Source organism: Euprymna scolopes, chromosome 18 (assembly GCF_053919585.1).
Source record: "Euprymna scolopes isolate OS-2025 chromosome 18, ASM5391958v1, whole genome shotgun sequence".
NCBI lineage: Eukaryota > Metazoa > Mollusca > Cephalopoda > Sepiida > Sepiolidae > Euprymna > Euprymna scolopes.
The window spans coordinates 13,631,584-13,645,194 of record NC_136499.1 but is presented as its reverse complement, the minus strand read 5'-3'; positions in this window follow the sequence as shown (position 1 = coordinate 13,645,194).

Sequence of the window (13,611 nt, the reverse complement as noted above, 5' to 3'; positions counted from 1 at the left end):
GTCCACAATAAAACATTATTTCCCTTCTGTAGTCAACCTATTCACGATGTTTCTTTCTTTTTCTTATTTTTCCATGTTTACCAACAAAAGTTCATGTGCTGAATTTTTTTCCTTTGTTTTTATGCACTTGTATATAATGTGTAATAGTGAAAAGTGTAGGAAAGAGAAATTCTCAAGTATGATTGCTGAAAATATGAATTTTGAAAATCAATACGATTTTAAATTATTTTTCTATATTTAAAAATTTTGTTAGAATTAGATATTACAAACTTCTCGATGGAGACGACCGTAAATATATCTTTATGGAAGAAAGAACATATTATATACACCTATGCCCAGGCTTGTATTCTTTATTCAAATGAAACCAAATATGTTTTCTTATTTCCTTACTTTGGAATATATATATATATATATATATATATATATATATATATATATATATATATATATATATATATATATTTATCCACGAGCATATTGCATTTCAGCTCTTCAGTACGGTCTGATTAGCATCCACCACTTGATCAGATCGAACCTACGACCATCGAGTTTGTAGTCGGCAGTTCTACTTCGAATCCACAGAAAGGTCGCTTGTTAATGAATGTCAAATTATTTTATTTAAACATATATCGCCATTTGTAAAGATTGTAAAGATCAAGACGCCAATAAAACTGAAACGGTAAAATTGTAAATTAATTATGTCCTCCACCCAATAAAACTTTCACAAAAACACTCGGCAATTTTCAACCACTATAAACGATTGTCCCCTCTCTATCCGTGCCTAAATCTAAACGCATATTCCATGAACAAAGCTTCTTTTCCAGAACTTCCCGCTCGTGGAACACTGTACCGCTGGCCTGCTTCCCGATTGAATACAACATGATATCCTTCAAGTCCAATGTAAACAAGATGTTATTTAGCCATCCCCATAAATAATCAAATTCTACCCAATTTACACCATGAACGATTATTGCACTACCACCTTACATTCTATCACCATTATCCTCGAGTGGCCTTCGAGCCTTGATAAGTGATGACTCCCAAGAAGAAAAAAAAACAATATAAACGGATGGATTATCTACGATTTACATCTATCTTTTATTTGAACGACTTTTACACTCTATTTTCGCGATATTTCTTCGTCTACGCGTGTTTCTTTGGGATTTTAGTATAAAAGCAAAACGCGTGTTTCTTTCGGATTTTAGTATAAAAGCAAAACTGAATCCGTAGCTTAAACAATCCCTGACACTTATGAGGCTGTGATCAATAGGGGGGGGGGAACTATATCACACTGTTGCTAATTCTCCCTTTTTTATAGGGAGCTGGTTGTTCTACCCAATCAAAAATGAAAACAAACAACCGGGCACCAAAAGTTAAGTGCGCGATTTCATTCCCTCTATACCGTTATATTTGACCTCATTAAATTCTTTATTTAACTTTTCATCATTAAATTGAAATGGATTCCATTCATTTCCCGTCGTAGTTGAGCGCGTAAGATGCCAGGGATTTTCTTTCGCTTTCTTTTCCACCTTTGTGTTAAGGCTTCGGGTTCAAACCTACCTTCCTACCAAAACTTTTCCCCCTATTTTTACACCTCCAAAAACACGGGCAACGCCGGGCACCCTCGCTAGTCTATATATATAAAAGGCAAAATATGTGTGTGTGTGTGTGTGTGTGTGTGTGTGTGTGTGTTTATATGTCTCGAAAAAAAATTCTACACAGGCCACGGATTTTCGCCAGATCGGTATCATTTTGAAGTTCGAACCTTCTGACGGCAAATATCGAAAATCTGGCTGACAACATTCATTCCTTCACCCTCAACCGGACCGTTTTCTACAGAAAGAGGTAGCAAATATAATCTTTCATTCATAAAAAATAGCTTCTACGCATGCGTCAACACGACTTACATCCGGCCACGCGTTCATGGGACAATGGTTAAAATGAGCGCGTCGGTATCTTAAGATTGCATGTTCGATCTAAGGTAGCAGATATAATTTTTATTTCGATTTTTAAACTTTTAATATTGAAACAGGGGTATTTCTGCTATTTTTTTCGCTCTTCGCTATTTTTTTTTTTGTTTGTGTTTTTCCGAACACGTTCATTTTTTTCTTCCTTTTTTTGTTTTGCTTTTTTTTTTATTTTTTAAGAAGTTTAAACAGAGTTATTACTTCGCTTATTCCTTACCCCCTACACCCCCTCCTTACACCCCGCAAAAAACGCCCGGGCAACGACAGGTAATCCCGCTAGTTATTAATAAAAACGTATATATATATATATATATATATATATATATATATATATATATATATATATATATATATAACGAAACTCAGATGATTCTGTGTAGCTTAATTGCTATGTATTTTCAGAATTACTGCCTTGTCTTACGAAGGTATTAAGCTGTTTTGAAGTAAAAATAGTAAATTTGTGCATAAAAAAATATGTCTTAATAACATTTTATGCAGACATATTAAATAATTATTCATATATAAATGTGTATACATCAAGAAGGTGATTTTACAGCATTTCTTATTTCCAAACGTACCCCAGCTGTTATTCCAATGGTCACTCATCTAAGTATTGACAAAGCACAGCGCTGCTACCTTTCTCGTTACGCTTATATTTGCAATTCACGTCCAAATCTACGCAGAAAATGTCTCCTTGCTCTTACGTGACGGACGCGATACGGGTTAGCCTGTTTTAATTATGTTCCATCTTCTAAGAGATGGATCTTCAGACTGTTAGCCATGACCCAATTTTTTGTTTTGTCAAACCACGTTTCAGAATACATTAGAAAATGAAATGTATCTTCATGCCAAGAAGAGAAACCAATCTCTCCGCACGTATTGCTGCACGCTATCATGTGTACTGCTCGCACTTTGTATGTTTTGCTTGCACCACCTTCCGGTGACGTGTATTGATCAGGGGGGGCAGGATTCGTGACGTGGCGCTGTTTCATTGGATTATCGTAGTACATGGGCGAGAAGCATAACTTGAACACTTTCTACAAATGAAAGTAATGTGATTCTTAATCTCGATTGATAAAATTTCAACAAAATCACGTTTATACTCCGTTCTTGATATCACTGTGGTTAAGCGACGTTGCACCTGGTCGATTGGAAAACTAGAATTGAATAGTCAACACCATTGGGGAGAAGATCCTTACTCTGAATAAAAATGTATGATCACTTTTGTCAGCATTTCCAGGTATTGGCGTCTCAGGCGATTTGCAATAAAATAGCCCCTTCTTAAACAGAGAAGGAAAATACTTGAAGGGGTGGGTCAGTTAGAACTTCACAGAACCGGCATTATACATCTATCAATACGGAAATGGTCAGTAAAAACTTTTAGTGCTCATATTAAATAGCCAGCGGCGCCGAACACAAAATAGATGTCATATTTAAAAAATGAACATTACGAAACAACTTTACGTGTGTATGTGTGCATTATGTTTCAACTTGTTTCAACCTATGTCTGATACCTACATATTGAATTATTACTTTTGTCCAAGCAAAAATGAAAAGGAAAAGAAAAAGATAGCTCCATCCTATTATTTTAATTCATCAGACTCCTGTTCTGATCTTGAGTGTCATTTTCACAACTTTCAGTCAATATTACCTCCGACCTTCTTCAGGTTTATCTTGTCGAACTCGGAAATATTTCTGTCGAACTTGGGAATTTACAACGAAACCCTTTTATTTACTTCACGGGGTAGCATACTCTTGTTCCGTCAGCCATGACTGAATAGATGTCCACACTGAAAATTGAACCTGTCACAACTGAATTTTCCGAGTACTGTACCAGGGAGGCTTACAGACAATTCTAGTACTGAAACGTTGTGAAAATCACACTCAAACTGAGAACTGTTGTCCGATGAATTCAGATAATACGAGCAACTAACCCGAAACTCAAAAATTCAGAAATGTCAGCTCCGTCATATTGCTAACCTTCCTAATATAAGTGTACGCCCATCTAACGAACATGGTTTATGACGATTTCTTCTTGCCGTATATGACTCCCGTAAAAGAGTTGTTCTTTTTTACCTGGAAGAATTATATGATAAACAGAAAACATATACTTCACTACTCTCCTCTAAATATAAAATAGTCTTCCATGGCAGATGCTCGTCTGAACTTCAATCTCTGGTCCCCCCTCGCCAATCTTTCACGAAAAACACCCGTCTAGCTGAATCCACTGTGAAAAATTTCCCCCACTCTATATCTGTGCCTAAATCAAAATGCGGATTCCATGAACAAAGCTTCTTTCTTAGAACTGCACGCCTGTGGAACTCTGTTCCGTCTGCCTGCTTCCCACCGGACTACAACTTCGATGTCTTCAAGCCCAATGTTAACAAATTCTTAATGAACCGCCCCTTTAAGTAAACACTTCATCAAATCTCCACACTAACGTAATGTACTTGTAATAACCCTTATCCCTGAGTGGCTTCCGGGCCTTGATAAGTGGTGATCACTGTGTAAAAAAAAAGTATCGGTACCATTTTGGTGCATGGCGTGAGCCTAACGTCACGGAATCAAATGCATATATAGGGGATTTAGACTGGAAGAAAAAGGAGATAAAGAAAAAGAAATGTAAAAAAAAAACTATGCGTATGAAGTAACACTCAACAAGCATGTGACGGGTCTTCATCTTATCCCTTCGATTGAGAGTCAGCTATATCTGGTATCTTGGGATAGTGATTACATATAAATGAATAACATAAAGTTCTCATTTACATAGCTCGATAGCGCAAATCAAGAGGAATAAATTGTATTCAGTCTAAAAATACAGATAAAGTCTGCTGGAATCTTTATATATATGTTGTTTATGAACAAAATGAATAGCAAGTGTGTTAACTAGAAAGTTCAATCGTCAGTTCGTTCGATAGTCAGCAACGTCTGGTATCGTAAATTGATAGCCAGTCGTGTTTGATTCTGTGTATTGACGGCTAGCTGTGTCTGGTGCCATGTAATGATAGCTATCCGACGTAAAAGAGAACATATTCGTGTTAAATTCGTGTCGGCGACTAGGATGGTGAACGAAGAAAATAAAATCGTTTTTTTTTAACCTGGAAAGATTGTCTCGAAGTTTTCATTTTCTTTGCGACTGTCCCTACATACCATGTTTGGGTCCGCTTCAGACAGATACGAAAACTCTCGTGTTTAGTATTAATTAAATATTGTTGGAAATATAAAATGTAGGCGTAAACTGAAACGAACTTTTAAAAATCCTCATTAAAAATAATATTATCTTTTTGGTATATTAAAAAATGTAGAGAACTTCACGTGTTTGTGTTTTTATTTTATTTTCAACGAAACTTTGATGATTACAATGAGAAGATACAACGGGCAGTAATGATAAAAATTATCGACACTCTAAAGAAAATCCTAGAATGCGGAAACGAATCGACATAAATTGCAAACACTAACCAGTAACTTGGATGCGGACATAGAAATAAGACACGGTCACAGGAAACCACGAAAAGAAAAAAAACGAACCGGTAAAATACTATACGGCACCACATAAAGTGTTGCGAAGAATACGGGAGAACCGAGTAGAGGGAGAACTGGTTATACCTCAACAATTGGAGTGAGGAGAGAACTGAGACCTTTGAAAGGCTTTTTGACACCAAAAACAAAAGGAACACCAACGATCGATGCTTGCGAACAATCAATAGTAAGACGCTGTTCAGATAACATGAAGTCACCTGTGCTGATTGATGATGGATTGAGAGCTGTGGATATCTGGGGAGAATTGTTGTCACCTAGACTCCAGGGAACACCACAGGTTATTGCCAATGATTGATCGTTGGTGACGGCATGTTAAGAACTATTAGACAGTGAAGCAAGTGCAGCAAACTAGCGAAAAAAAGTATATAAGAATAGACACGATTAGAACCAAGAAACAAGAAAACAATAAATGCAGACACTGCGGACAAAGTGACGAAACAATAAGCCACATAATAAGCAAATGCAGCAAACTAGACCCAAAAGAATATAACAATACACACGATCAGGTTGGGATAAAGCTATACTCAGAACTATGCGCCTAGCTGCATCTTGAGCACCCAGAGAAATTGTACAAGAACTAAGCAGCAGTCGTACGTGAAAACGGAAGTCGCAATATCCTATGGAACATTGATATAAAAACAGAAAAAAAATTCATCCAGACCAGATGACATAATAGTTAACAACAAGAAAAAGTAAGCATAATAGATGACATAATAGTTAACAATAAGGACAAATCCTGCCAGATTTTAGATTTTGTTGTTCCAGTAAACCACAGAGTGAAGGATCAAATGAAATGAACTAGCCAGAGAGCTATAAAGGATATGGAAGAAGAAAAAATTTTGCATAGGGGACATTCATATTGATGAGAGGGAGAAGAGAGAAAGAGAGAGAGAGAGAGAGCGAGAGAGTGATCAGTTCTTTTAAACCAGGAGGGGACAGTCATTTCTTATGATGGAGAGGGTGACACATTACTTAAGATGAGTTATACAAAGTTCATTAATAACGATGATGTCATATTACCTTCAATTTGGTAGAATGATGACAGGAAGACGGCAGTTACAAAAATATGAGATGTTCTTTTATTCAATTTGACCGTCGAAATGATGACGGCATCCAGGAATTCAAAGTCGTTTTTACATGTTTAATGTTCTAACCCTTCGCTTCTAAAGGGGTACCCTCCTCATGTCAGCTCTGTTTCCATCCGACTCGACTCTGGACTCTGTCTCTCTCTGTCCGACCGCCCGATTTCCCTCCTCTTTGACTGAACTAGCTCCTATATTGGGAATTCATTTCTGCCATGACGTCATGCGTATGTCTGTAAACGTGATCAACCCACGTGGCCTAAACATGCGTGGTTCGGCACATGTTTCCAAACCATTTCTACAGACAAAGAATTCTCAATAACCTATTTTTCGACATAACTTATTTTTCAATATGTTTTTAAATTGCTATTGTTCGTTCTTCTCTAGCTGACCTTATTTTAATTTAGTTTTCATAAAAAGAATTGAACAATCCAGATTCCTTTTACAACAACATATCTAAACTATTTTATGTGAAACTGAACAAGGCTAAATTCCATTTCTGAACCTTGCTTACAAAGTTCAAATCTCGGTCTATCCTAAACTCATTTTCACTTACCTAATGTGTTTCTTATTTACAAGGAAAGGGGAATCGTTCTTGTAACAAAATCAAGATACCACCATTAATAGTAAAAGCACTAGGAGCAATATCGAAAAACTTTGAAAAAATATGAGAGAGTTAAATCGGCCTAACGTTTACAGGGAACATGAATTGGAATAGATACATTGAGAGCATTGCCAAGGCTGCTGCGAAGAATTGGGCTCTCTCTCCCGTGCTAGAAAGCTACTTACGCCTGAAAGTATCCTGTAATTCTATAAGGCCACCATTCGCCCATGTATGGAGTACTGTTGTCACATTTGGGCTGGTGTATCTGCTACTTGTCTCTCACTCCTTGAAAGGGTTCAAAGGAGAGTCGCCAACCTGATAAATGCTAAACTGTTATCCAACCTTCAATCTCTGCCCCATCGACGAAATGTTGCATCCCTCTGCCTGCTCTATGAATAATTTAATGGTGAATGCTCTGACGAACTGCAAGCACTTGTACCCCCTCGACATGAATACGCCCGACAAACCCCACAAGCAACTAAACTCCTTTACAGTAAAATTCCCTAGGTGTAATAAAACCTTCTACTCCAACAGTTTCTTCCCCAGAACTGCTAGACTTTGGAACTGCCTTCCGGGATTCTGCTTTCCCAACTGTACTGACATGCAGAAGTTCAAGTGTAATGTGAATAGACATCTTGCTACTCATTTCCCTTCATAATACCCCTGCAACTTATGTCCCCGATAGTAGCCCCCTATTTCAAAGTGGCACTGTGCCTTGTTTAGGGTGAAAATTGAATAAAAAACCAATCAGTGGGATGATTGAGAAGATATAACAGATAACAATAATTAAAATGAATAATGAATATAATAAGGAAAACTCCTGAATACAGATACTTACACACATGAGTTACAGGCACAAGCTGGACATACAGAAACGATTACAGATGTAAAACACGAAGGAACATCACATGGAATCAAGAAAACTGAAACTGTATATACTTTGCACGTAACACATAAGTAACGCATTATGATTCGCAAGAACCAATGATGTAGTAGATCAAGTACTTGGTAAAATTCAGTTGTAAAGTTACACTAGTCTGGAAATTGAAAGTCCAATCGTCAGTTCGTTCGATAGTCAGAAACAATTCCGAATTACTTAGGACCTTTATTATGTCATTGTCGATGGGGACATACTATCCCTGTGGATTAAATAAAAGGTTCCATTCGAAATTTTGTACAGATTTTTGAGTTCGACAGAAATATCTCTGAGTTCGTCAAGATACGCCTGAAGAAGGTCGAAGTTTACATTTACCGGAAAATTGTGAAAATAATACTCAAGATGCGAGCAGTAGTCCAACGAATCCAAATAATACGAATTATCAATCCTAATCACAAAAATTCTGAACCATAATAGAACTAAAATGTCTTAATTTTTCCAGCACAAATTACAACGATACTTCCAATATTTCATGGTTCACATCGCCAACGATCTCAAGTTTTCAAACTTCCCAATAGTACACGGAAACTGGTATCCGTTGAATTTTACTGTTATTGAATTAATCTAAAATGAAAGAAACTATAACATTCATTTTGAAAACTTATAATTTACTATCAAAACTATTTTTTAAGATACACTTTTGTAATCATTTTTTTTTTCACCTTTGTGGTATTTATCGCCTTCCCACAGCAAGTAGATTAAACATTAAGTGGGATTAAAAGTTCAGCGCCAGTGCGGATGAGCACTCTTTCATGAAAAAATGTGCAGGGAGCCCTGTCGCCACCCATAGGGGCGCCTCAGGCTATTATCAACAAACTGCAAGAACTACAAGATTATGGAACACTATTTCTGCTTATTACTGTCCTCCTACCTACAGCGTTGTTTTTTTCACGACTAAAGTCAATAAGCATGTCCTGTCTTTGCGTAAACAATATTTCGTCCTTTGTAGCTAATTACATCAAATGGTTGCATCCCTTGTCTCAAGAAATTTCCTTAAAAATCAAACAATCTATTCCCTTTCCATAATAGAAAAACGAATGTTTAGGAATATTGACCCCCTAGAACTTAACAGAACCTGCAATGTACTGCAATCAACAGGAATAAGGCAATTTCAGAAATGACCTAGAATCTGTTGATTCTGATGCCGAGGTAAAAACCTCAGCGACACCAAAGTGTCCGTTATGTATAGAATTTTCAAGTACTCATAATTCTCAAAACACTTAATAATTTGGAACCTCAGAGTAATGTTATACTGAAAAGATTTATAGCCAAATTCTGGAGTACGTCATCAGCAGTTAGCAACGAGAACACAGCAGTAAACGGCTATTGCTTCAACGCAAAATACCTTCGTGTTCAGTTTTCTTTGAATGATGCAATGTTTTATAGTCCAAATTGAATAGCCTGAGCCGAGTTCACAAATATTACGTGTATGTCTACTGGTACTCATTGAGGATATAGATTCGTATGGATAGATTGTTTCCAAGTAAGGCAGGATGTAGGAATTGGCAAATGGTCAGGCAGTGGACTTTTAAGGCCGTCGATTTACTTGCGTAGCATTACTAGAGGAAATGACGTCAGATATAAGAGGAAAGGAGCGCGAAGCGTTAGTGGAGGATTAGAACGCGACAAGATTAAACTTAAGCACAATCAAACAAAACAAACAAGTACTCCTTAATTTTGTACTCGTAATTGCTGCAAACATTGATGTAGACAATAAAAAAAGTCTTCTACTAATTTCCAGAGTGAGTATTCCTTCGTTTGTGGTTGTTTTTCCGACTATGATTCGAGGGAGTCAGAGATATGATAGAAACAAACATAAAAACGTTATAAGCTTGTATAAGCAACTCACTTATTTCTCCATTTGTTTAGTTTACTCTTTCCGTTCGTTTCTGTATCGAGAGGAAATGTGAGACAGTTCAATCAATAATTTTCTAAATATCATCGCCGGTTATAGAATGCACACAAACTGGATCACTTAAATTCACTTGTATTGCAACAGAATTGGAAAATTCATAATCCTCTCTTCAAATTGCAACTTGTGTTCAATGCATTGTTTACACTAGATGAACAACGAAATGTTGTCGCTGTAGAATCTATAACTATTTCTGAAGCACAGTTAGAATATCGCGTCGATTCATATTGTCAAAGATATACATATCGGTTCATCTATAGGTAAAATAATAATTTATAACGTTATTATATTTTACCATTAAACCTTAAATAAAACGAATAAATATAATCTATTATGTGCAGAGCAATTGTCTGTGTGTTTGTACGTTTGTATGATCAGCTAAAACATAAAAAAATAAGCAACAAACCCCTGCAAAGTTAGTATTTTTAATCAGCATAACTCCGGAAAAATAATGCATAAAATAGAATTGAATATTATCAAAAAATAAATAAATAAAATAAACTCGGTTTGTAATTACGCTTCTGAATTTTTGAGATGAGAATTGGTTATTCATATTATTTGGATTCATCAGACTACGGTTATCATCTTGTACTATTATCACAACGTTTAGGTCGATGTAACCTTCAGCCTTCTTCGGTTGTATCTTTTCAAACTCGGGAATTTGGACAGAGTTTTGAAAGGAATCGTTTATTTACTCCATAGGAGTAGAATGCCCTCGTCTCGATAACGGTCCTAAGTAATTTGCAATTGAGCCTTTAACCTTCAGGAGAATATCACTTTCATAACAAAATTTTTCGAGTTCTGTAATCACTGCGCTACAAATTCCTGAGTTCGACAGAAACATTCCCAGGTTCATCAAGTCGGAAGTTACATCGAGCGAAACTTTGTGAAAATGAAATTCAAGACAAAAACTGTTGTAATACGTTTCGTTGTAATAAAGTTGTGTTTATTTTAATTTAAATTGAAAAAAGAATTTGACCCATTCATAGTGAGTTTAATTGATATTTTGTAGAATTAAAATCAATCTATGAGTTTCTTTGATTATTTTTACTCACTAGGAGTTCTCATACGGGCTGTCATTAGTTTAGATTACCTACTGACAACAAGCAATGGTGTTCTCAAATGTTAGATGTCCTAAGTAATTCGCAATTTGATTTTTCGGTTACCCACACTGAGAATTGAACCTTCAACCTTCAGGAGAATAACACTTTTACAAATTATTTTTTTATTTTTTCGATTTTTATAATATTGATACAACCCAGGAAATGAGTCAGTATAGTTTTTTTGTTTTGTTTTTTCAAATTATAAGGCACTAACCCCGGATTTAATTAATCTATTTTTATTTCTTTGCAAATATAGGAGTGGGTAGGAGAAACTTAGTTCTATTAGTGCTCTGGGGATATCCTTAATTCTATTTGGTGCTTTCAGTAGCGCTTGGATGGCCTCATAACTTTTACTATTTCATTGCTCACATAAAAACGTGTAACATAGTACATACGGGACCCAGACATAGTATGCAGTCTACGTCACAAAGGGGACAAAGAATAAGAAATAACTTCAACTCCATTTTGCAACAAGGATATTTATTTCCTCATTCTCCCGCTAATCGTTAGAGTTGTGACGTCACCCACGTCTGTAAGGTGTCTGTCTTCTCTAACGGTTTCTCTCTCCTTTTAATATTCTTTATTTTTGTTTATCGTGACGTCATTTCGCTCACGGTTAGCTTTTTGTTTATAGCCGCCGTACACACCCTGTTACTCTTTAAACGATAGGAAGCACTTAACACTATTTAACATTTCTTTTGTTTGTTTTTATGCAAGCCTTTTCCAATCAAAAGCTTCAATTCATCCGCTAAAACAACCCCCGTGTTCCTCACTCTAAAGTCTTTAATAATTACGGATAGTTGATAGTTAAATTCTTTGTATTATACCATTGCAAGAAACTTGAAGACAGGGCCAACGTCAGTAGCTTACAATATACCGATTCAACATATTCAACTGAAAATATATTTAGCAGAAATTTTGTACAACAAAACATAAATCAGCGTTGTTCCTTTTTTCCGTCTGTCAAATAACAAATTCTTGATTCTCTGTTCTTTAAAATTTGTTCTCAACATTTTTAATGTGTCATTCGCAACTGCCATAATGTATTGATAACATGACCTTCGAAGAGTAAATAGAGATTTTAATCTGTTTTTTCCTTTTTTTTATCTTTGCCATTGTAAAAGCAGAAATTTTGGCTGAGCTACGGAGAAACATGTTTTAGCAATTCATCTAGTTTACAAATAACTGTCTCCCATGGTTGATAATTCTTTTGATTTGGAAAAATTAAAAACAGAAACATTATTAAACCGTACTTACTCATCATGGACAATTTTGATATTGAATTTCAAGAGTATTTGTTCTTATACTGGAATAATTTTAACATGTCAAACTGTTTCAGTAAATTCTGCTCTAACAAATGTATGTAACATGATACCTCTCGTCCAAGAACAAATATCGACCCCCATCGCTGTATCCATGTCCTTCTTCTGCGTCTACTCTTTTCGTTCTGGCCATTTTGTCGTCTCTCACTTATTAATAGCTGTTGAGGAGGCACTTACGGATCTACGAGTATCAAAATAAAATATAAAAAAAACAAAACAAATTCTGATATTTTCTAGCAAATAAAAATTGCATTCGGTGTATGTGCCTGTGAGTATTCGCGTATGTGTGTGACACCATCGGCACAGATCCGCAGTTGACGTTAGCTCATGTCAATCTGCTCTTGAGTTACAAACTACTTTCAGCTATGTCAAATTGCTAAATGTCCTCAAGAGTCGCAAACAAAAGACTGTTCGTAAACAATTCCTGTCATAAACTTCTGCAAAACTCATTGACACTCTTAAAACTACCGCAAACTAATTCCAAGTATACTGACTTTCATTGTTTGGTCGTTTCTTCCCGTTTGCAACCACACCTTGATTAACAATTTTATTTTCGTTTCCTTTGTGTTTTGTGAACAACATTCTATACCTTCGTTCTGATGATACACTTATTCCTCTATTTTCTATATTAAAAAAAAATCATAACACTTTTGGGGAGTAGGAGGAACGCCGATAGCATCATAATAGCTGTTTTATAAATTAAACGTGGAGAGCTTCAACTTACAGCAGTAATACGCGCGGTGTTGTTAGTATAATTAATATTAATCAAAGAGGTCATTACTAACCACAAGTGGTGATTGCAGAACATTTCCAATTCTTTCATCACAAATTTCTCGAAAACATTGAATAGGACAGGATATAAGATAAACCCCTTGCGTATTTCAAACATAATTGTGATTTTATGTCCGTTAATAAAAACTGTACATTTTGTGTGTTTGAATAAGTTTTTTTTTAAATGTTTACAATTTTACAATCGACTTGAATCACTCTTGTACAGACACATCAAGAGCATTATTACGTCCATCAAACATCAGATGCGAATATAAGTTTTAATTATAACCTCTTCACTAATTGCATATTTTTCTTTAAAACGAAGCAATGAGAAACCACACTTGCTATATTAGCCTATTATTTTCATCATTTA